At 52.9% G+C, this 24,053-nt stretch overlaps 1 protein-coding gene across 1 annotated transcript in view; it reads right to left on the bottom strand.

The window, feature by feature from the left end:
• Positions 1–22,795, bottom strand: part of SOX13 (SRY-box transcription factor 13) — a 48,560-nt gene extending 25,765 nt beyond the window's left edge. Inside the window, 1 exon segment of the mRNA XM_084978396.1 lies at positions 22,649–22,795. The gene's annotated coding sequence lies outside the window, so the exon portion shown is untranslated.
• Between the last annotated feature and the right edge of the window lie 1,258 nt (positions 22,796–24,053).

Below are 24,053 nucleotides of genomic sequence, written 5' to 3'. Positions count from 1 at the left end.
AGTGTCCTGGGAGTCCCCATCGTGGCTCAGTGGTTAATGAACCTGACTAGCATCCATGAAGATGCAGGTTTGATTCCTGGCCTTGCTCAGTGGATTAAGGATCCAGCGTTGCTGTGAGCTGTGGTGTAGGTTGCAGATGCGGCTTGGATCCTGTGTTGCTGTGGCTGTGGTGTAGGCTGGCAGCTACAGCTCCAACTGGACCCCTAGCCTGGGAACCTCCATATGCCACAGGTGCGGCCCTAAAAAGCAAAAAAAAAAAGCCAAGGTCCTACCACAGCATCCTCTGAGTGAGTTTCAGGGTGCAGGGCTACCCCAGCCCCTGACCTTCCTAAGAGCTGTCACCTCTCCTTTGTTCCCTGGCCATCCTTCCCTGCCCTCTACTCCAGCTCCCTTAGCTTCCTACCAACAGCATCGAGTAGAGCTATGCACTTCAGAGATCCCTTAACATATGTACCTAAAGAATAGTTAGGGGTCATCTTATTTTCTTCCCAATTTTTTCTGACTACACAAGGAATGTATGCTCATCGCAGAAAATTCGCAAAATTTAGAAAAACATAAAGACAAAAAAAATTAAAGTCACCCGTTTCCCATCAATCTAGAGGTGGTGACTGACAACAGTTGGGCATGTTTCTATCAAATCTCTTTTCTATGCATAGTTTTCTTTCTCATCACTCAGCTCAGCAGCAAGCTTTTATATTATCTCCCCCACCCTAACTTAATAGTATATCAGGGGAAGTTATCACGTTACTAAAACTCGGAAATTATTTTAAAATTCTTTATAAACGTCATTTGTAATGGTTGTACATCTCCCTCGGTGGCTGTACGGTAATTTACTTTACCCAATGCCTGTGGTTAAAATGGTTCAACTCTTTAAATCTCACATGACTGAAATCTCCTCTTCACCCCCAAAATCATCCACCCTCCAGACACTTCTGGTGGGTCAGGGCCCTTCTGCTCCTATGACAGATGGGAAGGAAAGGGCCCTGACAATTAGCAGACAGAACAAGGTAGCAGAAGGACCTCACCTGCCTCCTCTTTTTTATTTTTTGTCTTTTTAGGGTCGCACCCATGGCATATGGAGGTTCCCAGGCCGAATCAGAGCTACAGCCACCAGCCGACACCACAGCCACAGCAATGCAGGACCTGAGGTGCATCTGCGACCTAGACCACAGCTCACGTCAACCCCGGATCCTTAACCCACTCACTGCACGAGGCCAGGGATCGAACCCGCAACCTCATGGTTCCTAGTCGGATTTGTTTCCACTGTGCCATGACGGGAACTCCTCCTGCCTCCTCTTGATGGGACAAATAGCAAAGGACAGAGGATGGAGGCGATGACGAAGGCCCAGACGTGTGGGGCCAAGGCCTGACTGCTTCTGCAATGGGGAAGGCATGTCTCAAGGTTTCTGGGGGCCTGACTTCCCCTTGAAAAGATAAAGAATCATGATGAGATGCCACTCCACACCCATTAAGAGGACTATTATTAAAAAAGAAAAAAGAAGTGTGGGCAAGGATGTTGGACAATTGCTGGTAGCAATGTAAAACGAAACAGCTGCTATGGAAAACGACATGACGCTTCCTCAAAAACTACAACAGAGAATAGCCAGAGGATCCAGCAATTCCCCTTCTGGGTGTGTACCCACAGGAAGTGAAAGCAGGACCTTGAAGAGATGCTCTTCACCCGGCTCACATAGCATTACCCCCAATACCCAGAAGGTGGAACCACCCAGGCCTCTATGGAGGGATGCATGGAGAAAATGTGATTCACAGCGGAATATTATTAGCCTCGGAAAGGAAGGAAGTTCTGACACACATGCTACAACAGGGATGAACCTTGGAACCATTATGCTAAGTGAAATAAGCCTAAGTGAAATAACAGACTGATACTTCTTGATTCTGCTTATAGGAAGTACTTGGAATAATTAAATTTCTAGAGATAGAAAGTAAAATAGAGGTTAGGAGGGGCCGAGGAAAGGGGCCAAGGGGGAGTTGTCGTTGAATGGGTACAGAGTTTTAGTTTGCGATGATGCAAAATTTGAGTCTGTGGAGGTCCTGTCGTGGCGCAGCAGAAACAAATCCGATTAGGAACCATGAGGTTTCCGGTTCAATTCCTGGCCTCCCTCAGTGGGTTAAGGATCCGGTGCTGCCCTGAGCTGTGGTGTAGGTCGCAGATGAGACTTGGATCCCACGTTGCCGTGGCTCTGGCGAAGACCGGCAGCTGCAGCTCCGATTGGACCCCTGGCCTGGGAACCTCCATATGCCACGGGTGCAGCCCTAGAAAAGACAAAAAAAAAAAAAAAAAAAAAAAAGGCAAAAAAAAAGCTCTAAAGAGGAAGATCTGAGCTAACTAACAGAGAGGGGTGAGTGGGGTAGGAGCCTCCTGCAGAGGGAAGGAGGGAATGGAGCAGCAGCCCTCCCAGGTCGCAGAGCCACCCACTTATTCCACAGACGCTGCCTGCCTTGGGCCACCCGAACTGTCCTTTTCCTCCAAAGAGCCACCCATCCCTAAGGTTCATTTGATATTTCTGTTTTCTGTCACTGGTGCCTTTACTGGTAAACATTCCCCCAGTTGCCACTTACCCACTTACACATCGGAGGGTTTCCAGCGTCTCTAAGAGCTGCCTGCGGGCGGTGGCCACGCCGACGGCAGTCCTCCACAGAGAACCTTAGAGATTTCCCAGGGAAACTGAAAAAAAGCCCCTGGCATCTCTGTCCATCTTTGTCCAAAGAGGAAGAGAGATGAGCGTCCCCTCCCCTGCCCTAGCCTCCCTAGGCCCTCCCTCTGCCCTCATCGTTGTTGTTGGGCCATCAGAGCTGCTCGGCTTCCCTTCCCCCACAGCCTGTGTCCTGACCCAGGGGGTGAGGGTCAACGATGGGGTCACTAGAGGCGCCCAGCTCAAAAGGAGCTCTGTGGCTTAGAAAGGAATTTAACCCTCTCCCTCCCAGCTCGGGACTATCCACCCTAACAGACCTACCTGGATGGCAGGAACAAAAGTATGGCAGCCCAGAGGATAATTCTGAGCTCACAGGAGAAACGAGCCCTAGACTTGGAGGCAGAAGGTCTGAGTTTGACCCCTAGCTCTGCCGCAAGTTCAGGGTGCAATCCTGGGCAAGTCTTAATTCTCTGAGCCTCAGTCTTCCTATCTGGACATTGGGAGTCAAAATACACACCACCAGATTGCTTGGCGCCTCAGCACAGCAATTTCCTAAATGTCAAAGCACAATGTCCACTTGATGGTTTAGAAGGCCCCATACAAGGGCAAGGATTTGGGCGCCTCTAAGTCACTGTGGGGCCTGGATCACACCACCTAACCTTGCAAGGTCTCAGTTTTTCCATTTGCACATGGAGCGTATTATGACTTCTCTCAGAGATAAAATTTTAAGTCACGGAGGGCTCCAAAGCCTTTGACGCTGTGGAAATACAGGCACCATGAAGGCCCTTGGTTTCCATCTTGAGGCTGTAGCCCAAATCAGCAGTAAGAGGGTGACAGCACCTGCCGTTTTCCCAGTGAGCACAACAAGCAGAGCACCTCAGATATTTTTGGACTCAATAAAACCCCCCCCCTTTTTTTAGGGCCACACCCACAGCACATGGAAGTTCCCAGGCTAGGGGCTGCAGCTGCTGGCCTGCACCACAGCCATAGCAATGCAGGATCCAAGCCACGTCTGCGATATATACCCCAGCTCATGGCAAGGCCAGATCTTTTAACCCACTGAGCAGGGCCAGGGATTGAATCTGCATCCTCATGGCTACTAGTCAGGTTTGTTACCATTGAGCCACGACAGAAACTCCCAACAAAACCCCTTTTATAGTTGAAGCACCTGAAGCTAAGCAGTAGAGGCACAATCCCACTGAAGGCCCGCCTGACTCCAAGTCCAAAACCATAGCTCGAGGACCCGGGTGAAGAGATTCCATCCCCAAAAGGACTCCCAACCTAATTAGCCCTCCTCACTGTGGGGGTGGGTGTCGGGCGAAAGCCTCTACTTCCAGCCAGCCTCCTGCAGGCAGCTCCTGAACGCCCAGAGTCCAAGGGTTAGTTAAAGGCTGTCTATTACTCTGAATTATTAAAATTTAGCAGCAGTTGGGTTTGGTGAATGCAGTGATTTCATGCTTTAAAGTGATCCCAACTCTGGAGTTCCCATTGTGGCTCAGTGGTTAACAAACCTGACTAATAGCCATGAGGACGCTGGTTTGATCCCTGGCCTTGCTCAGTGGGTTAAGGATCTGGCGTTGCCGTGAGCTATGATGTAGGTCACAGATGAGGCTCAGATCCGGAGTTGGTGTGGCTGTGGCAAAGGACAAAAGGAGCCAAAGCATCATGTCTGCCATACCTGGCAATACCCTGCCTGTGGCTAGTGCCATGAAAAGTTCACTGCCTTTTCCAGACTGCTCCCCAGCACCAGCTCAACAGGGTCCACACACTGGGGTCCGTGCCCCAGCCCACCTCCACCCCACACCCCATCCCTGCTCCAAGCTCCTGGAACACTTGAGGCAGCAGCTCTCACTCTTGTTTCTTTGAGTGCGTGGGTCACTCTGGTAACAGAATAACCACAGCAACAAGAGCAGCCAACACCTGGATAAGACTCCTCTGTGCCAGACACTGTCTGAACCCTCTCCACGTAACCCTTTTTTATGTAATTCTCTCAGTACCAGGTATGATTGTCAGCTGTATTTTATAGTTGCGGAAGGTCAAGCACAGAGAGGCTAGGTAACTTGGCCACAGTCACACAGCCTATCTCTGGGCCAAATCTGAAGGAAGAATATGGTGGGAAGCTGAGAGGGGTCTCGACAAAGTCTGTCCCCACCACACACTGCAGAAGTGCTCCTCCTCATGTCCCAAATCCCACAGAGCCATGCTCATGACCCAAGGGAGGAGCTGGCCCACATCCAGCCATCACACCCCAGCACAAGTCCCAACAACAACCACCACAACGGCCACCATATTAGCTCCCACTTACTGGAATCTCCTACACTCCAGGCCCTGTCCTGAGTCCTGCAATAGATACATGATTTCATTGAATCCTTTTACCTTTGGGAGGTAGATATTATTCTTTTCCCACTTTGTGGGTGAAGAGACTAGGCTCTAAGAAAGTTCTGGTATTTGCCGGGAGTCACACAGCTCAGAAGAAACAGAGCTAGGACTCAAACAGGGATCTCTCCGCCTCCACCTTAACCCAGCCTCCCAAACCAAGCGCATGGAGAAGGAAATGTCTCCATCAGTCCTGGCACCCACGCCAACTCAGCCGAAAGGTCTGTTCCCACAACGCAGCTCAGTTCCCCATGATCCTGTCTCACCTCCCTAGACAGATTACGGCTTCCTAGTGGGCAGGGTCTGGTCTCCCCCGCAGCCAGCCTCGCCCAGTGCCTTCCCACAACGAGGGACTGGTAGAGCTAATCCATCGCCTGGGTATCTTACTTGTTAAAAATTATATCAAACCACTACCTTTAAAAAAGACATCCAGAGATTAACAGCCATCAATCCTGAACCAAATACATTTGCTCATGCATCGAGAAATGGCACACCCATGGAAGGCTGGCCGTGCTCACGCACTTGAGCTCCTGCGGGACCAAAGCCAAATCGAATGTGGGTCAGAGCAGACCAGGAAAAGGAACATTCCATCCCTCGGGCTGCCAGCCTTGGTCCCACACCCCCACTTTCCGCCCCAGCAGGGCTGCTCAGCCTCTGAGCTGGTAGCTTGGTCACCGTTGTCCCTACAGCACCTGGTGCAGAGGTGGCCTACTCACATCTGTCTTAGCAGGACACAGGGTTGCCAGGAGCCCGAGTCTGGTGCTGGGCCCAGGCTACGTGCTCTGTACACACTTCATGGACGTATCTGTGCTGAATCAAATCTCGGAGTTCATCCTTTCATGAACCCCTGGCAAGAGCCTTGAGCCAGCGGGGGAAGAGGATGGCAGTCCATAGAACAGAGGACAAGGAACCCGCCTCAGGACTGAGTGGCCATCAGCTGTGCGAGGATAATAATAAGATAATAGTCCAAACCTCACAGCTGGAAACCAGGCCCATTCTCACTGCCCGACATCCCTCTCCCCCACCACCCAACGCCTTGCATTCTCTGCCCTGGCTCTTTCCACAGTCCCACAAAAGCTTCTTATCTTTCCAGAGAGTCTGCCTTTCAACAACCATCCAGCGGCACCAAGTCTGGAGACATGGTTGGGATGCGCGAAATGGCCACTTGAGGGGTTCGCTCTCCCCGAGGCAGCCTGGGCTCCTCTCAGCCACGAAGCCGAGGCCAGGGATCAGGCATCACTGTCCCTGACCCTGAGAAGCCCCCCACCAACCCAAACCAACCCTTTGGGACCTTGGCCCGCTGGGGGATGCCGACACCCTAGAAGAATGGTTCATGTAGCTACTTCCAGCCAAAGCCGAACAGTTGGACGGAGAATGTTGGGAAATCACAGAAAGAAGGAGACCAACTTACGTGAGGAGTGGATGGAGGAAGGGGGCTTGCCTCCAAGAATGCAGACTGGTGATGGGTCCAGGGAAGTGTGGAGGCCAGCCTGGTGGAGGGGGTGCCACAGGTGCTGCTCCCGTGCTCTCCATCATCTTCCGGACCCCACACACAACAACCTGCACACACACAGCCCAGGCGCCCGCAGAGCTCTATCTACTGCCCCGATCTCGTGGCCGCTGAGCTAAATTCCACCAGCTCAGCACTTTTGCAGAAAGGGGGTTGTTTTGCTTGTGTGCCATTCTTTCCACAGCGGTGGTCATCTTGCCCGCTCCCCCTCTTCCGGGGTCTTCTCTCACCCCGCTGCTCTCCTTTCCTGGTAGGCGTTTTCCCAGATCTGGCCACCTCGAGAAACTCTGCTCTGAGGGTCACTGCCCTGACCCCATTTCACAGAACAAAATCTGGGCACCATATGGGAGGGGAGTTCACCCCTGTAAGAGAAGCCATTTGGGTTCCCATGGGGAAGCCGTGCCATCCAGAAGGGCATCTCCCCACCCAGGGCTGGGCTCGAACTGGCTCCATGCTAAAGCTGCTCCCTAGCACAGATTAAGGCACCGCACAGTCAATCAAAAAATTGTTGACCCGGTCGTCTTTCCTGTCCAACCTCTCACCACGGCCCTAAGAACCTTCCCCCAACCCTGGGGAACAGAATGTGCTTGGCTGCAGACCTGGTTGTCATAAATTGCTAATAACAGATTCTCAATCTGAAAAACAAAATAATAGAAGCCCTGGTTCTTCCTTTCTGCTCTTCTCATCCCCACCGCTACTTCCTGCAAGGTCAAGAAGAGAAAGAAATGCTTCCTTTGGTCACAGTCAGAGAGCAAAATCTATTTCTCAGGGGCTCACTTCTCCCCACCAGCCTTGCCCTATATGGGCACAAAAGCCAAAGAGACTATATGGGATATGGCTTTGTTTTCCAATGCTCTTCCTTGTCTCTAATCGCGCTCTATGCCCAGATTTATTGAGCACCTGCTAAGTGCCAAGTTCTGGGCACCCGCGTGTGAAGGTGCCCTGAGCCACGTTCTCAGGTAAGGGGACCCCTGGGGAGCAGCAGCGAGGATGAGCCTGTGTGTTCCCGCTAAAGAGCGACGGGGGCCGCCCTCTGTGCTCACCCCAGGGAAGGCGATCGATAGTAGGGCTGACCTGAAGCTGACCCTCGGTTCCCCTCTGGCACCTGCCCTCTGTGAGGGGGTTAGGGGTACAGAGAACAGGAGTGAGGCCAGACAAGAGCCAAAAGCCAGAAGCAGCCATCTTTGAAAAGAACAATAGTAAAAAGCAAATCTGAATGTGCCTAGGGAGAGATTATAAAATTGTGTTCAGTGTATTGGTTGGATGCAAATTATATGTAAATATGCACATGGCCCTTGGAAAAATCCCAGTGTTACTGCTGCTTTTTCTGCCTCTCTCTTACTCGGGAAGTTTTCAGGGCTACCTAGAGGCTCTCTGGCCAGGGGGCCCGAGGACTGTCCCCAGCCCTATCTCCCTGCTTTCTGCGCTCCCCTTTGGGGAAGCTCACCTCACCATGAGGATGCCTGAGGAACATGAGTACAGAGGAGAAAGAGAAAGTGGGGCTATGCTTATGCTGGGCATGGCCAAGGTGGCAGGTGAGAAAGAAGAAAAAGATGATGGTCTCTGCCAAGGCAAATATTCTTCCAGATCTGGACTCAGCACAGGATAGCTGGAACTGCCAGAAAACCCAGTAGGCATTCCTCAATGCCCCTAAGCTTTTCCTACCACCAATTCCTAAAAGCTAGTGACAGCATGGCAGAGCAAGCAACCAAGGGACCCTGCCACAAGGTCCCAGAGTGGGTTCCCGGTTGTTCACCAGGCTCATTTCTTCAGACCCACAGTCAGTGTGGAATGAAGAGGTTCCACCACTAGGATGAGCTCATGACTGAATCTCAATTTTCTCATCCACAAAATGGGGCATTAGATACTCTCCGTCCTTCCTAACTGACAGGGTTTCACGTGCGCCCCTGAGATGAGCTGTGTGGAAGGAGGTGCGGCGTGGAGGGTACCACCAGATGCAGATGTGGGATTGTGACCGTGTGACTCCACGGCTGGACTTTGAAACTGCAACAAAAATCACCAGGGGAGCTACCATCATCCTCATCCGACTCTATTGCCACCGCAACACAGCATTCCCGTGTTATCCCAGGAGGGGTCCAAATGATTCTTCCCAAGTTGCAGATGGGAAAAGCGAGGTTCCAAGGGCTGGAGTGACAGGCCTGAGCACACACCGTCTAGGGCCTTGGTTTCCTCTGGTGCCCAGTGGCCCCGCCAAAGCCAGCACAGAATAGACGGCCCTGGAGGGCTTCAGCTCTATGGGAAAGGCCGGATGGGGAGCCCCACTGCCTGCTGCGTAGGGAGCAGCACCTGGGGTGCAGCCACTGGAGATCAGCTCCCTTAACTCGGTCCAGCAGGCCCAGTGGTGCCCTGGAAAGGCTGCCAGCTGAGCTCTCTGGTCCTGGGTCTCGGGCCTGACTGACCTACTACCCCAAAAATGGGCAGCCTGGCCATTACCGGTTGGAAAATCATGGAAGGAAGTAGACAGACAACTGTTTCCCCCTTACAGATACAGAGACCAAGGGCCAGAAATGTTGATAGCACTGGCAAGACCACACAGAGAGCACCCCTAACAGTTGCTGCTGACTGGGCCACTGCAGTGTCTCAGCATTTAGCCTATCCTTGCTCTCCACCCCCGGTCCCCATAATAACTCTGCCAGAGGGGAGATGCCATTACTCCAGTTATGGAGGAGAAAACTACCACTCCAAGAAGTCAGCTAAATGGCCCAATATCAAGATTCAAAATCCAAAAGCTTCAAATGCAGAACTTTCTGACTCAAAAATTTCAAGGTGGAGTTCCTGTTGTGGCTCAACGGAAACAAATCCAACTAGTATCCATGAGTATTTGAGTTCAATCCCTGGCTCGGGGGGTTAAGGATCTGCCATTGCCGTGAGCTGGTTGCAGATGAAGCTCAGACCCCTCGCGGTGCAGCTGCTGTGGTGTAGGCCGGCTGCTGAAGCTCTGATTGGACCCCTAGCCTGGGAACATCCATAGGCTGCACCTGCGGCCCTAAAAACAAACGAAAAACCCCTCCATGGTGTTTCCACTGAAACATCCTACTTCTCTGTAAATCGAAGAATATGCCAGAGCGAGTGAGACTGAGTTACCCAGGCCCTTTATGGCCCAGCCTGGCTGCCCTCCAGCTGTTGCGGTCTCTGACCACAGTACAAGTGCAAACAGGTGCCTTTACACCTCTGGCCTGCGACTCACATGGTGCCCTTCCTACCTTCTTGACCAGAAAACACCCATACCTCACTCGAAGCCCAGCTCCGTTATGAATCACTCCATTATGAATCACTCCCTATTAATCGTAGAAGAGGTGACCTTCCTCCAGGGCATTCCAAAGCCCTTGGACACCTCTGGTCTTTAGCACCTGATGGGGCTGCAATTATTTGTCTCCCTGTCTGCTTCCTAGGCTCTGGCTAGATTTGAGCCCCTGATACTCTCTCAGGGACAGGGACAATGATAGCCTTCTCTCCTGTCTCCCTTACTAGATATCAATAGGCATCCCACAGGCACCTCTTCGCACATTTAACCATCACAACAGCCCCACTAGGCCGTAACTATTATCACCCCCGTGTTACAGATGCCGAAACTGAGACTCAGAGAGGTTAAGTTACTTACTCCAGACCACAGAGGCAGTCTGGCTCTAGGGTCGTCTGTCCATGCAGGTACCATTTGATTCCTCCTTTTCTCCCCCATCCCTGCTGCAGTGGCCGGCACATGGCAGGTGTTCAGTAAAGTTTTGAGGGAAGTGGGTTTTGCTGCACCCCAGCTACTCCACCCCAAATCCCACCTGGAATCCCTTGGCCCAGGTCTCCCTACTTCTCCCCCCACCTTCCATTACTCCTGATATTTGCTGCTTCTTTCTTCCAAAAAGCTCCAGGTCCTTTTCCTATCTCCCATCCATTTTTTATCCATGGTACCCCAGCAGTGGTGAGGGTCTTTTTTTTTTTTTATTACTCAATAAATCTATTACATTTATAGTTGTACAATGATCATCACAATCTAGCTTTATAGGATTTCCATCCCACAACCCCAGCGCATCCTCCCACCCCCTGGGTCTTTCTGTCTTTCCAGCAGGAAACTGACACTCAGAGGCCTTGTGGCCAGTGGATCTGTTCAGAGGGAGGGCTCCTGCCTCCCGGGCTAGTGCCTCGTAGGGACTGGTCTCCGCCTCAAGCACGAAAAAAACAAACACCAAGATGCAAGGGAGTCTGGAGGTCAGCACCTGCCCTGCCCTCGTTCCCAGCACCCCCTGGCTGACCTGGCCACTGGTCTCAGGGCTGGGCCTGAGAGAGGGGGGGAGAAGGCTGCTCCCCAGGGCCAGGGAGGAGGAGACAAGAGGTCCTTTGTGTCTGCAGTGCTCCTGAGACACCTGTTCTCCCTCCTGCCTGCCTGCGGCCTCCCTCCCTCCCCGGCCAGCCTGTGTGCGGCCTTGTTTATCCTGCAGCCCTGGCAGCCAGACCCAGCCTGCTCCCAGCGTGGGGCTCGGCAGCCCCTGCCAGCACCTGCCTGGTCCTGGCAGCCCTGGAGGCTGCCGGCCAAGCACAATCACCCCGCTGTTGACACAGTTGTTGATTTTCAGGAGGGCGGGGAGGGAAGGGAGGGGAGGAGAGACGTAGCAAAGGCATTTAACACCAGCCTGGCTAATTAGCAGTTGGCCCTAGCAATCCTGCACATCCCCGTCCCCCCAACCCACCGAGGAGAGGTCTGAGCTTCCGATCCCTGGGCCACTTGGGCCACAGGCCACAGGCAGCCCCCACACACCCCATGCAGATTAGTGCACCCCCAAAACCCATGCACCCCATGCTGGCACACACAACTCATAGCTGAACGAGGCCTCCGGGTGCCAAGAGCCACTCAGACTAAGCCATTCAGTCTTTGAGTGCCCACTAATCACCCTCCCCCCAGAGTCATGATGCTCCAGGGTCCTTGGTGAGGGACAGGACCATCTGATATGCCCTTAGAGACGCAGGTGGGGTCCCTGGGAGAGGGGGGATCTGCCCTTACAACCTGCTCTGGTCTCTGACTTGCTGTTGACAAGGTCTCTCCTCACTCTCCAGTTCATGATGTTTCCTCTTACAGGGAGCCTTCCCTGACTGCACAGATCTGGTTGCAGTGCCCCTTCCTGAAGCTCTGATGCTCTGCAAACCTCTCCCTGTACCTCCAAACCTTCACTTTTGTCAGTCTAATTGTTACCTTCCTGAAAAACGATATAGGGACTGCGCTGGTCTCGCGGCTCTAGCATACAGGGCACTGCTTTGAGGCAGGTGCTCCGCCTATACCTGCTGAGGGGGGGTGGGGGTAATGGAGCAGCCCCCTTCGGCCCAAACACCTACCCCCCCTCTCCCCCAAGTTCCCGCTCTGACAATCACCTCTTGGGTTGATAAGGCCTGGTGGCCAGTTAAAAGGCTCAAGGACTTCAGGAATTACCTGTTAACCTGCCACCAGCATATCCATGTAGACTAGTAAATCCAATTAGCCAGTCATCTCGGATAAAAAGAGCACGATTTTTTTTTTTTTTTTTTTTAGAGCAGCACCTGCAGCATATGGAGGTTCCCAGGCTAGGGGTCAAATTGGAGCTGTAGCTGCTGGCCTACACCACAGCCACAGCAATGCGGGGATCCTTAACCCACTGAGCGAGGCCAGGAATCGAACCCGCATCCTCAAGGATACTGGTCAGGTTCATTACCACTGAGCCACAATGGCAACTCCAGAGAGCAGGATTTGAAAGACAAGGGATGAGTGAGTTTCAATGATGGGAGAGGGATAGGGGATGGCAGGGACATAAAGAAGATCCAGTGGGTGAAAGGCCGGCAAAAGCACCTGGGGGAGAGGTTGCTGTCGGGTAAACCTCCACACCTCCCCAGTTCCATCTCTGACAGCTTCTAACCCCAGCCCGCTTTGCCTCAGGAAGCAGGTCTTGGCACCTGTGACCAATTATCCAAACAGGACTCTGCCTCCACAAGGAGGGTGGTACCAGTCCAACTCTCCAGGCCCCTAAACTGCCCAACGTACACATACCCACACTCACACCCAAGCCCTCTCCTCAGTTCTGGTTCTCCAGAAAGGGGTAACAAATAACCAAAAATCACCTCCAAATTGGGGGTCTCAAGTTGAAGAGTATGGATCTAAGGCCAGGCAGAGCTGGTAGAAGAGAAAGGAACTTACATTATGAAAACCACAGGTCCCTAATGCTCCGAACCAGTTTCGAAAGGGCCAGCATGTACAGTTGTACAGCCCGTGCACTGCACAATTCCAAGAACCCCATTCCCCCAGACTCATATACTTACGACAGCCTGACAGAGAGCAAATGCATCCCTAGACTTCCTCAGCTACTTCCTCTCCTGCTACTACCTACCTCTACCCCAGGCAAGATGAGACAGATCCCCTTCCTCTGCTCCCTGCATGCTTTCCTGGCGAGGGTCCCTGTGAGTGACAGCTGAGCCCTTCACCCCAACTAAGAGAAGAGGCCTCCTTCTCCCTGCCCCACCAGCCCCAGCTAGGAGACCCCACTGACTCTCCACCAACTCTTACCCTGCCACTTCTGTCCTTCTTCTGCCCTCACCAGGGTCAGATGCCCCAGTGGTACACATATGGTGAAAAGGGGGGTTTGCAGTCCCAGCTCATAGGGACATGGTGGGAGGAGACTGCACGTATACAGAGGGAAGGCGGGGTGATCACCTGCACCCCGGGCGGACTGGAATTGAAACCCTAACCTGTGTGCGCACCAGAGGCTCTGGAGAACTGAAGCTCAGGGAGGAGGGATTGCCCCCAGTCCACTCTCCCCTTGCCTCAGTGACATTGGTCTAATGTCCCCACAGTCTCCTGTAGATGTGGGGCTCCCAGAGGTGCTGCCTGGTTCCCCAGGGGTCAGTTTTGCTGACCGAAGTCTTCAGGGTACAGGTCCCGCCTGGCCACTTACACGTGTTTACCTGCGCTTACACACACACACACACACATGCCAGCAGGCCCTCCATTCCCCCCCACACACACCTAAAGGGGAGCCAGGCAAGCTAGAGAAATGGCAGGGGCTGAAGAGGCCCCTCCCTTCTGCTTTCAACAGCTCCGCGTCCACTCCCCTCTCCCCTCACCCCACTGGCCTCCGACTGTACCAGCACCCAGGCTTGCTTCCAGCCCCTCCCTACTAACCTTTTATTCATTCTTCCTTCCCCACCCCACCCCACCCTTCAAGGGACAGGCCGGAACCAAAGCCTCCCAGGGACGGGTGAATGACTTCAAGATCCTTCAATAGGGCTGGGGTGGGGGTGGGGAAGCAAGTTTCCAGAGCTTCACACCTCCCAGAGACAGAGAAAACTCCTCACCTGCCCTCCAGGTATGCACAGGGCCTGCCAGGCAGGAGTTAATTTCTTTTGAGTCAGCAGAAGGGCAGCTTAAGCCAAGGCTCACTCCCTTTCGTGACTCCTCCCAGGTGCCAGGGCCAAAGCGAGAGGCCTCTGGGCCCAGTGTCTGGGCAGCCCACCCCAGCCCAAGGCCCACCAGGAGGGTCCATGAGCCTAGCCAATGGTCCTCCTGAAAGGTATCCGTCCAGAGTTACAGGCTTCTGGTCACAGTGCCCCTGGTACCCCTCCTGCCAGGGACCCCTCTTTCTGTGGACTCTTCTGCTGTTGGTCCAGCCTGGCCTCCTGGTCTTCCAGAAGAAAAAACACTGACCGCTTTTTCTGTTTCACTGTCTGGCCCTTCTCGTTACATTTTAAAGCCTTTCCATGCTGATTATACAAGTAATACACATTGTTGTGCTACTTTTAGAAACCACAGAAATATAGGAATAAGAAAATAAATATAAGCCACAATGAAAACAAAGCAGAGGTCAACAGAGGATGTAGGTCTGGGGGTAGGCCACCCCCAGCTGCTGGAGCAGAGAAGGGGTTCTGCTTACCCCTGGACTCGAATGGACCCTCCTGCACCCTCATCCTGGACTTATAAGGAAATTGCCCCACTCTGGCTGCTCCTTCACATGGCTGGACCAGGGGCCCCCAGGGCACCCACCTCTGCCCCCCGCCCCCCTGCTCAGCCCAGGACCTGGGATTGCAGCGGGACACCTCTGGCCCTGCCAAGGAGCAGGACCCGGCCCTGAGGTTCCCACCCCCTTTGTGGGGGGAGGGGAGGGGCGGGGACCAAGGCCCTCTGGGAACGAGTTCCCACCCCATCCCGTTCCACAGGCTGCACATTCCATTCCGAATGGAGCAGGGGGCGGGGAATGGGGGAGGTAAGGCCGAGGGGAGAACAGTCTGGCCTCCTCTGGGGCCGATCCCCCAGGGAGCTCCAGGCCTGGCAGGAGCTCAGACCCAAACACCCGGCGAGAAGGGAGCCTGAGAGTTCCTGCCCCGTCTGCAGCCTCTTCCTGTCCCCCTTCTCCTCAAGCCAAAACATTCTGCCTCGGCTGGGTCCCCAGAAGACCCTGAGGGACAAGATGGGGGGGCGGGGGTAACACTAAACCCTTCCTCCCCCAAATCCCCGGGGCTGCACAGGAAGCTTCGCGCCAAGGCCATTTAAATGCTAAGGCCACCGAGGGGGGGAGGGGAGTCTGACTGCAGCATGTACCTAGAGAACTGAATTCTGATTTGATGGCATGGGTTAGGCTTCCCAGAGTGACAGAATGGGCCTGGGTAGTGATGCCGGTTAAGTGAAAAGGTGGCAGCTAGAGAGACGAAGCCCACTTCTTCCTTCCTCGCCATGCCCAACACACCCCTCCCCTCGAAAGGCACTCCTGGGAGTTCCCATCATGGTGCAGCAGAAATGAATCCAACTAGGAACCATGAGGTTGCAGGTTTCATCCCTGGCCTTCTCAGTGGGTTAAGGATCTGGCGTTGCTGTGAACTGTGGTGTAGGTTGCAGAGGCTGGCAGCTACAGCTCCAATTAGACCCCTAGCCTGGGAACCTCCATATGCCATGGGTGTGGCCCTAAAAAGACCAAAAAAAAAAAAAAAAAAAAAAAGACACTCCTGGCTGGAATCTTCAACCTTTGGGTACAAACCTCACCCCTGCTGCTCTCCTGGTTTGTCCTGTGCACATTCTGAGAGGCTGAGAGCTGTGCCCAGGGTTGAATTGGCCCACAGATGACCTTGGGTGCAGGCAGAGGAAACCCCAGGTACTTCCTCCTCACCTCACAGCCTCTGACCACTGTCCCCCTAGACAGAAACCAAAAGAACCCACAAGGGCCTTCACCACCATGAAGCCTGAGCAGAGCCACCAGTCCCGGGGGTCTCTGGCTAGGTTCTTGGATATGGTAGGCACTTGAACACCCTTACCCACCCCTACTATGGTCGGAGGGAACTACCATATCACTGAAGCTCAGAGAATGTATTTGAATTTTAAAAGAAACAGTCATCCCAGATCAGACAAGGTGGCAGAAGCTGAAGGTGGGCCCTGCTGAGCTGGCCTATAACTAATCTCCTGATCAAGTCTTCCCAAGGAGCTGGAAAGAAGACTAAGAAAGGGGCAATCAACACGAGGGTCACCTCCCCCTCAAATGAGGGGTCACCCAGGCAAAGAACCCCATCCAGGACATGCCTTCCTGGTTGGAATGGGGGCAATAAGAGAGATGACAGGAGGTATGAAAGCGACCCTCTGTGGATCCTGGTCCCCCTCGTGACAGGCACTGTGACAGCCTTCCTGGCTCACATACCCAGGTTCCAGGAAGGGGACTCACGGAGGGTGAGGAGCACAGCGAGTTCAGGCAGGAGTGAACCATCTTAAGCAAACACAGAGCACCAAAATAATTCCCATTCAAAGCATGATTTACTGTGGGCTTGGTCAGCCCTTCCCAACCCAGAGTTCTTTTCAAAGACACAGCTTCAGCCCTGAGGAAGGCTGGGGAGGGGGGCACAGACACAGCTGCACTTGAATTCCACTTCTTCCAGTGGCATCAGCTTCCTGGCCACCTACCCAGGAAGCTGTCCAAAGAGGGCCAATCTTGAAGCACCCACCCCCAGGGAGGAGGAATCAAGTGTCAGCCTCTCCAGGGCAAGGACACCTAGATCCTCTGGAGGAGCAGACCTAGCTCAGGCAAACTCAGACCCTTACCTTTCGCGGAGCGCTGCTGCAGACCTAATCAGATGTGAGCCTCCTCTATTCTAAGGGGTAAGGATTGCTGTGATTGTCCCATTTCACAGATGAGGCCCCGAGATGTTATGTGATGAACATCTCTCCCGCCTCTAAATCCCTCTTACAGTACATATCATGTTGCCCCGAATCTGCTAATCATCACAGGAACAAAATGTTCAGGAGAGTAGTCTCTAACTAGGAGGAAAGATGGAGTGAAGATGTGGATGGAACCCAAGACATTTCCAAAGCTGAGGCAGCATCGGAAACGGTCGTCATTACTGTCATCAAAACATGTTAGGAGTTCCCGTCATGGCGCAGTGGTTAACGAATCCGACTAGGAACCATGAGGTTGCGGGTTCGATCCCTGCCAGTGCTCAGTGGGTTAAGGATCTGGCATTGCCGTGAGCTGTGGTGTAGGTTGCAGACGCGGCTCGGATCCTGCGTTGCTGTGGCTCTGGTGTAGGCCAGTGGCTACAGCTCCGATTCGACCCCTAGCCTGGGAACCTCCATATGCCGCAGGAGCAGCGCAAGAAATGGCAAAAAGACAAAAAAAAAAAAAAAAAAAAAGTTAAAAAAAAATATATGATAAAGTTGTTAGAATAAAGTGTCTTTAAAAAAAATAATAAGGAGTTCCCGTCGTGGCGCAGTGGTTAACGAATCCGACTAGAAACCATGAGGTTGTAGGTCCGATTGCTGGCCTTGCTCAGTGGGTTAAGGATCCAGTGTTGCCCTGAGTTGTGGTGTAGGTTGCAGACGCGGCTTGGCTGTGGCTCTGGCGTAGGCCGGGGGCTACAGCTCCGACTCGACCCCTAGCCTGGGAACCTCCATATGCCATGGGCGCGGCCCAAAGAAATAGCAAAAAGACAAAAAATAACAATAATAATAATAATAAGCCACAAGGTATTACTGTATAGCAGAGGGAACCTTATTCAACACCTTCTAATAACCTATAATGGAAAAGAATCTGAAATATATATATATATATATATATATATATAAAACAGCCTTTTTGCGGGGGGCACACCTGTGGCATACGGAAATTCTCAGGCTAGGAGTCAGATCAGAGCTGCAGCTGCCAGCCTACACCAAAAGCCACCGCAACCTGGGACCTACACCACCACCTACCGTCCACAGCAATGCCGGATCCTTAACCCACTGAATGAGGGCAAGGATCAAACCTGTGTCCTCATGGATACTAACTAGTCAGATTCATTTCCCCTGAGCCGTGACGGGAACTCTAATATATATATAACTGAATCGCTCTAGTATCCACCTGAAACAAACACAATAAATCAACTAAATTTCTGTTAAAAAAAGAAAAGCTCGTGTGAAAAATGGAAGGTAATATGACTTTGAACTAGCTCCTTCATCTTTCTAGACTTGGGTTTTGCATCTGTGTCATGGACTTATTGATCTGTTCCGTATGCTACAGGTCTAAAATTGCATTGTTCTACTAAAACAATTGTACCGAATATTTGAAATAAAAAAAAAAAGCACTCCTGATTACAAAATCTGAGCTGGGAGTGGAATGCCCTCTCTATGCAAGAGCAGAGAGAACATCATTTAAGGCAATGGTGTGTTAGTGAGACCTGTGGCTCCCCCTCCAGAATGATCTCCCACAGTCCACCTTATCTAAGTCATCCTCTCAATTCAGAATCAGCTTTCTAGGAGTTCCTGTCATGGTGCAATGGAAACGAATCCAACTAGGAACCATGAGGTTGTAGGTTTGATCCTCGGCCTCACTCAGTGGGTTAAGGATCCGGCATTGCCGTGAGCTGTGGTGTAGGTTGCAGACGCAGCTCACATCCTGCGTTGCTGTGGCTCTGGTGTAGGCTGGCAGCAGCAACAGCTCTGATTCAACCCCTAGGCTGGGAATCTCCATATGCCACAGGTGTGGCCCTAAAAAGCAAAAAAAAAAAAAAAAAAAGTTGGGCTTCTAGCCAGCCTCTCCTCTTCCATTCTTGCTCCCCTTCAAACTATTCTCTACTTAGCAGCTAAAGTGATGTCTCTTTTTCACATTTTTCCCCACTTATGAAAGTCACCCATGACCATTGAGGAAGATTAGAAAAATCGACAGAAGATAAAGGAGGAAATAAAAATCACCTAGTCCAACATCCAGAATTGACCTCTGTCAACACTGAGGTAGGCATCTAGTCCTTCTATATATGTGCATGATGGCATGCATATACATATCTTATCTTTACAAAACTGGTAAGGTTTTAGTTTTGTTTTTTTGTTTTTGCTTTTAGGGCCGTACCCACTGCATATGGAGCTTCCCAGGCTAGGGGTCACATCGGAGCTACAGCTGCCAGCCTACACCACAGCCACAGCAATGCAGGCTCTGAGCCACACCTGCGACCTACACCACAGTTGACCACAATGCCAGATCCTTAACTCACTGATCGAGGCCAGGGATCCAACCTGAAACCTCATGGTTCCTAGTCAGATTCGCTTCTGCTACATCACGACGGGGACTCCAAGATCTTTTTTTTTTTTTTTTTTTTTTTTAACTTTTTATTATACACATTTTCCAGGCTTAAGCTATTATTCTTTTTTAACTATGTTTTTTGGTTTGGGGGGGGTGATTGTTTTTGGCATAGGTGATACATGTGCGTGGTCCTACATTCAAAAAGGACAAAAGCTTCTATAGTGAAAACACCATCTCTCCCTCATCCCTCAGCCACCATTTCCCTCCCCTGGGACAACTCTGATTACCAAATAAGCTCCCACCCCCATGTACCAAATAATCTTTTAAAAACCATACATCAGATCATGTCACTCCCCTACTTAAAACTCTCCAGTGGCTTCCCATCGCCCTGGCCATGAAATCCAGGCTCCTAACTAGTCCTACTGGGTCCCACATGACCAGGCTCTGGGCCACCTGGCTTCTCTAGTCTCTCTCTCCAGCTCCACTGCTGATGCAAACTCTGTTCTGGCTGCAAGGATTTTTCTTTTGCTGTTCCTTCTGCCTTGAATCTCCTTCCTTCAGATCTTTGTGCAGTGGGTCCTTTGGCATCATTCAGGCTTCAGCTGAGCGAGCCTCTCCCAGGGCGGCTGTCACTGGCCTCCTCCTCTCTGTCACATCCCTGTGTCCTATTTCTTTCACATCACATAGGATCTAATATTGTCTTGGTTACTTATTTCCAGTTATTTATTGCCAGTCTCCTCCCTCTAGAAAGAAGGTTCCCTGAAGGCAAGCACACGATCTGTCTTGTTCATTCATGAAGGCCTGCTACCTCACACAGGGCCTGGCACATAATAGTAGCTCAACAAATTTCTGTTAAAGAGATGGATGAAGGTGGCTGCAATGCTGGTCTCATCACTGACAGCCCACTCCCAGGATCTCCAGACACCAAGAACCTACCTCCTGGCCATCCTCTCCCAGGCCTGGGGCAGTGTGACTGGGTCAGAGAAAGGAGAGAGAGGAGCCCATTGGCCAAGACAGGTGGGTGGACGGCGGCTGCCTGCTCTTCCTCACTGTCTCTTACATGTGTTGTGCATTTGTCCAGAATCAGATAAGCAGCTTGGACAAAACCAAATTCCTAGTAAACGCTCTCAGTGGAAAACTGAAGGTAAAACTTTTGCCCCTTACTTACCCTACATCCTCCCACATCCACTCTGCCCAAGCAGCTGGAATATGCCAGGTTCCCAAGAGAGCCCCAGCAGCAGGAGACACAGATGCCACCTAGGCAGCAGAGCTCCCCAAGGAACATCCTCAGCCCATCCCACCTGACTCTTCCCCGGGGCCCCAGACACCTGAGCTCCTCTCTCCAGAAATTCATCGGCCCCAGAGACACAAATGCACATCCAATCCTGAGCCAGCAGCCCAGGCCAGGACACTCAGGGGACACGCTCATGGATATGCTCCTTCCTGGAGCCTGATTTCCACTGAGAGAACATGGAAGTTGGGCCAAGAATGATTTTTAAGAATGAAGAAAAGGGGAGAATGAAGTGCCTTTCACCAAAACTGTGAAGGGAGGGAGGGAAGAAGGGAGAAAGGAGAAAGAGAAAAGATGAAAGACTTCACAAGATGGAACTAAACAAGCAGTAGGGAGGGTGGGAGGTGCTAAATCAGGAAAGGGTGGGGAGAAGGTTGAGGTTTCATCCTTTCCAGAAGTGGACAATTATTAATTGATTAAATGAGAGCAACCTCAAAATGCTTTTCTGGGTTCTCTGCAAGGTCAGTTATGTAATAATGGCAATAACAGAGCACATTTCTCCAGCACTCACTACATACCAGGTACCATTTATTTATTGTATGAGCTTCACTTTATTAAGAACTTTAATCCTCAAGACAACCCTGTGAGGTAGGTACTGTTCATATTAAACCCATTTTACAGGTTAGCAAACTAAGACAAGAGCAGTAAGGTTAAACCTCTTAAGATCATATCTCCAATCCCAGAACCCTGTCTCTTAACCACTAAGATACACTTTGAGCGATCCAACTACCCTCCTGAAGTTCATACCTTCCAAACCAGTATACCTTAACTGATCATTAGTTGCCAGTTTCAAAGATGTGGGCATAACTGCCCATTTTGCACACGGGAAAAATCTAGAAAAGTCAAGGGACTTGTCCAAGCTCATGCGGCCCATAGGTGGGGAATTAGGACCAAAGTAAGCTGAATCTCAGCATCTCCAGCGCCACTTCCCAAGGGAGCACAGTAGAAAGCAGGGTCTCTGGAAACTCCGCCCAGAGCAGCAGCATCTTCTCCGGCTGTCTTTCGCCCGACCCCTTCACCAGCGCCAGCGCCAAGGCGCCCTGCCCGGAAATTCCCACAGAGTCAAATCAAACTTCCCAGGAAAACTCCTCGGCTTCCTCCTAGTCCCTGTCACGGAGGCGGCTGCCAAGAGCGCCGCTGGAGTCCTTGCAGCTGCCGTCGGCCCTTCAGGGCGGGAAGCCACCGCTCGTGCGCTGGGGGTCCTCCCAGAAAGGTCCAGGGCTAAAGTTCAAAATTTACTTCCCGCCCAGGCACGGCTCTCAACTCCGCCCGGGAATCGCCGGCTACCCCCTCGTCTCTTACCCTCCCCAGCTCCAGTTAATGGAGCACCTCCAGCCTGGAAGACCAGGCGGGCAGATGGGAGAATCCCGCGGGCGATCCCTGCGCGTCTGGGGACACGAAGCAGCCGGCGCGCGCACATGTGTGTGTGTGCGCGCGCGAGAGGGGTGTGTGCGTGTGTGTGTGTGTGTGTGTGTGTGGTGTGTGTGGTGTGGTGTGGTGTGTGTGTGTGTGTGTTTACGTACAGAACGCGCGGGGTGGGAAAACAATGGCGAGCCGCTGGGAACAGAGCAACTAGCCCCCTTTCCCACCTCCTTATCTCCTACCTCCCTAACCCCAGGCACGATTTGCTTTTGCAGTGAAATAGGAATGAAAAGATTCACCTCCGACGTCCAAAGGCGGGAGGTGGGGGGTGGTAAGAAGGAGGCTAGGATGGGAGGAGGGAGGGGGGTGAAACTGGAGCAGCCCGAGCAGAAAACAAACAGGATGCAGAGCCCAGCTAGTCCACTGGGGAACGAACCTGAAAGGGTGAGGAGGGTTGCATGGCTGGCCCCCGGCACCCCACACAATCAGGGTAGGGGTAGATCTGCGCCTCGGCGCGGGCACCGGAGCCCCACGCAGGGCGCGCACAGGTCGCCTCCGCTTCCCACCGGGAAATCCTTGAACTGGGCGCACAGACGGGTTGGTGAGAAAGACCTAGGGCCCTCGGCTGGAGAACGAGGAGCGGGCGACTGGGGGGTGGGGGGGTGCGGTACCCCAAGCTCGGCTCTTGTGGTGCGCCCACAGACACAGACACACAGCCACCTCTCTTATCAGGCTGCCACCTCTCTCCACAAGGACCTAGGTCTGCCTGCGAGGAGCCTCCACTGCCGGCGTGGGGGGTGGGGGGTTAGGTGGGGGTCCGTTCCCTTTTGAAAAACTTTGCAAAGGATGGAAACTCGCAGAGAAGAGGGCCAGCGTGTGCCAGAAACGTGGGGTCACGAGTGTCAAAACTTCGGAAGGCTGTGGAGGGGGCGCGGCGGCGCGGAGGGGGTGCACTTACTACTCAGCCGGACTCTGGGATCGCTGCTCGCGGCTCCGCGCTCCTGCTCCTCCTCCGTCCGGGTCCTCGCGGCTGGCAGCCTGGGCTTCCCGCTCACATGCCCCGGCGACTCCGCGGACAGGCGCGCCGGGCTGGGAGGAGGCACGCCCCCCGCCGCCAGCCGGGGAGTCGCTTGGGACTCTTGGCCACCCCGGCTTCTCACCCCACCACTGGCCGCCGTCCCGGGCGGAGAGCTCGGATCCGGCCGGGCGGCGCCCTCCGCCGAGCCAGGCCGCTCTCTGCACTCTGCCCTCTGCCCTCTGCTTGCGGCCGTCTCCCTGCCTTCCGCGGTCCTGCTCCCTGACTCGCCGGACGCTGCGCCGGCCCGCCGGGCTCTCCCGCTCCGCGCCTCGGCTCGGTCCCGAATCAGGGCCTCAGAAGCTGACCGCTGCTCCCCAGGCTCAGATCCGGGCTCGCCGCTCCTGGGCCGGGGCTCCAGGACCCGCACTCACACAGTTCAGTTCCAAGCCGGGACTGGGAGCAGGGCGCTCTCTGCTCGCTGCTGCGAGGCGACTCCACAGCCTCTGAAGAGAAAGAGGGAGGGAGACAGAGAGCGGGCAGGGGGAGGAGGAGGGAGGGAAGAAGGGTGGGGAGATGGAGAAGGAGGGAGGGCCAGAGAGTTCCCTCCTCCTCCCCGCAGCCAGGTCCCTCTAGGCATCAACAGCTGGAAACCTCTGTTGGAGAGGAAAGAGCTAAGGTTCCTGGGCGGCGGGAGTGGGTGGAGGTGGAGTGAGTGGATGGACAGAATAGAAGAAAGAGGTGGATTCTGCCCACTCCCACTGCCAAGGTATGAGGTCACTACGGAGGCGCTTCACTCCTTAGAGTAAGACTCAAGAAGAAGTCCTTGGTCCAACTCCCAGCCTCCTAACCCCTCCAGATAGATAACCTGGATTTGGGGATTTAAAACAAACAAACAAACAAACAAAAACAAAACGGTTTCGAGTTCCTGTCGTGGCTCAGCGGTAACAAATCTGACTAGTATCCATGAGGACACCAGTTCGATCCCTGGCCTTGCTCAGTGGTTTAGGGATCCTGCGTTGCCCTGAGCTGTGGGATAGGTCGCAGCTGTGGCTCTATCCCGCATTGCTGTGGTTGTAGCTCTGAGTTTACCCCTAGCCTGGGAACTTCCATATGCCACAGGAGCACCCCCAAAAAGACAAATAAATAAGTAAATAAATAAATAAACCTGGTTTCAGAACTTCCCTTAGGAACCTGATCCTATCTGCTGCTACACTGCTTCCTGATGTGTCAGACTTCTCCCTAGTCCTGTCATTTTGCACTGTCTCAAGTTCTTATTTTTTTCCCCTGACCTGTGTGACATGGGGATGGGGGGGAAACAGATTCCTTTAAATCAATGTATTTATTA

Source organism: Sus scrofa, chromosome 9 (genome assembly GCF_054392235.1).
Source record: "Sus scrofa isolate SSC_HxYL_T2T_F1_AM1 chromosome 9, Sscrofa_HxYL_maternal_Yorkshire_Landrace_v2.0, whole genome shotgun sequence".
Lineage (NCBI taxonomy): Eukaryota > Metazoa > Chordata > Mammalia > Artiodactyla > Suidae > Sus > Sus scrofa.
The sequence above is the reverse complement of the archived record's forward strand: the minus strand, read 5'-3'. Positions and strand labels throughout refer to the sequence as shown.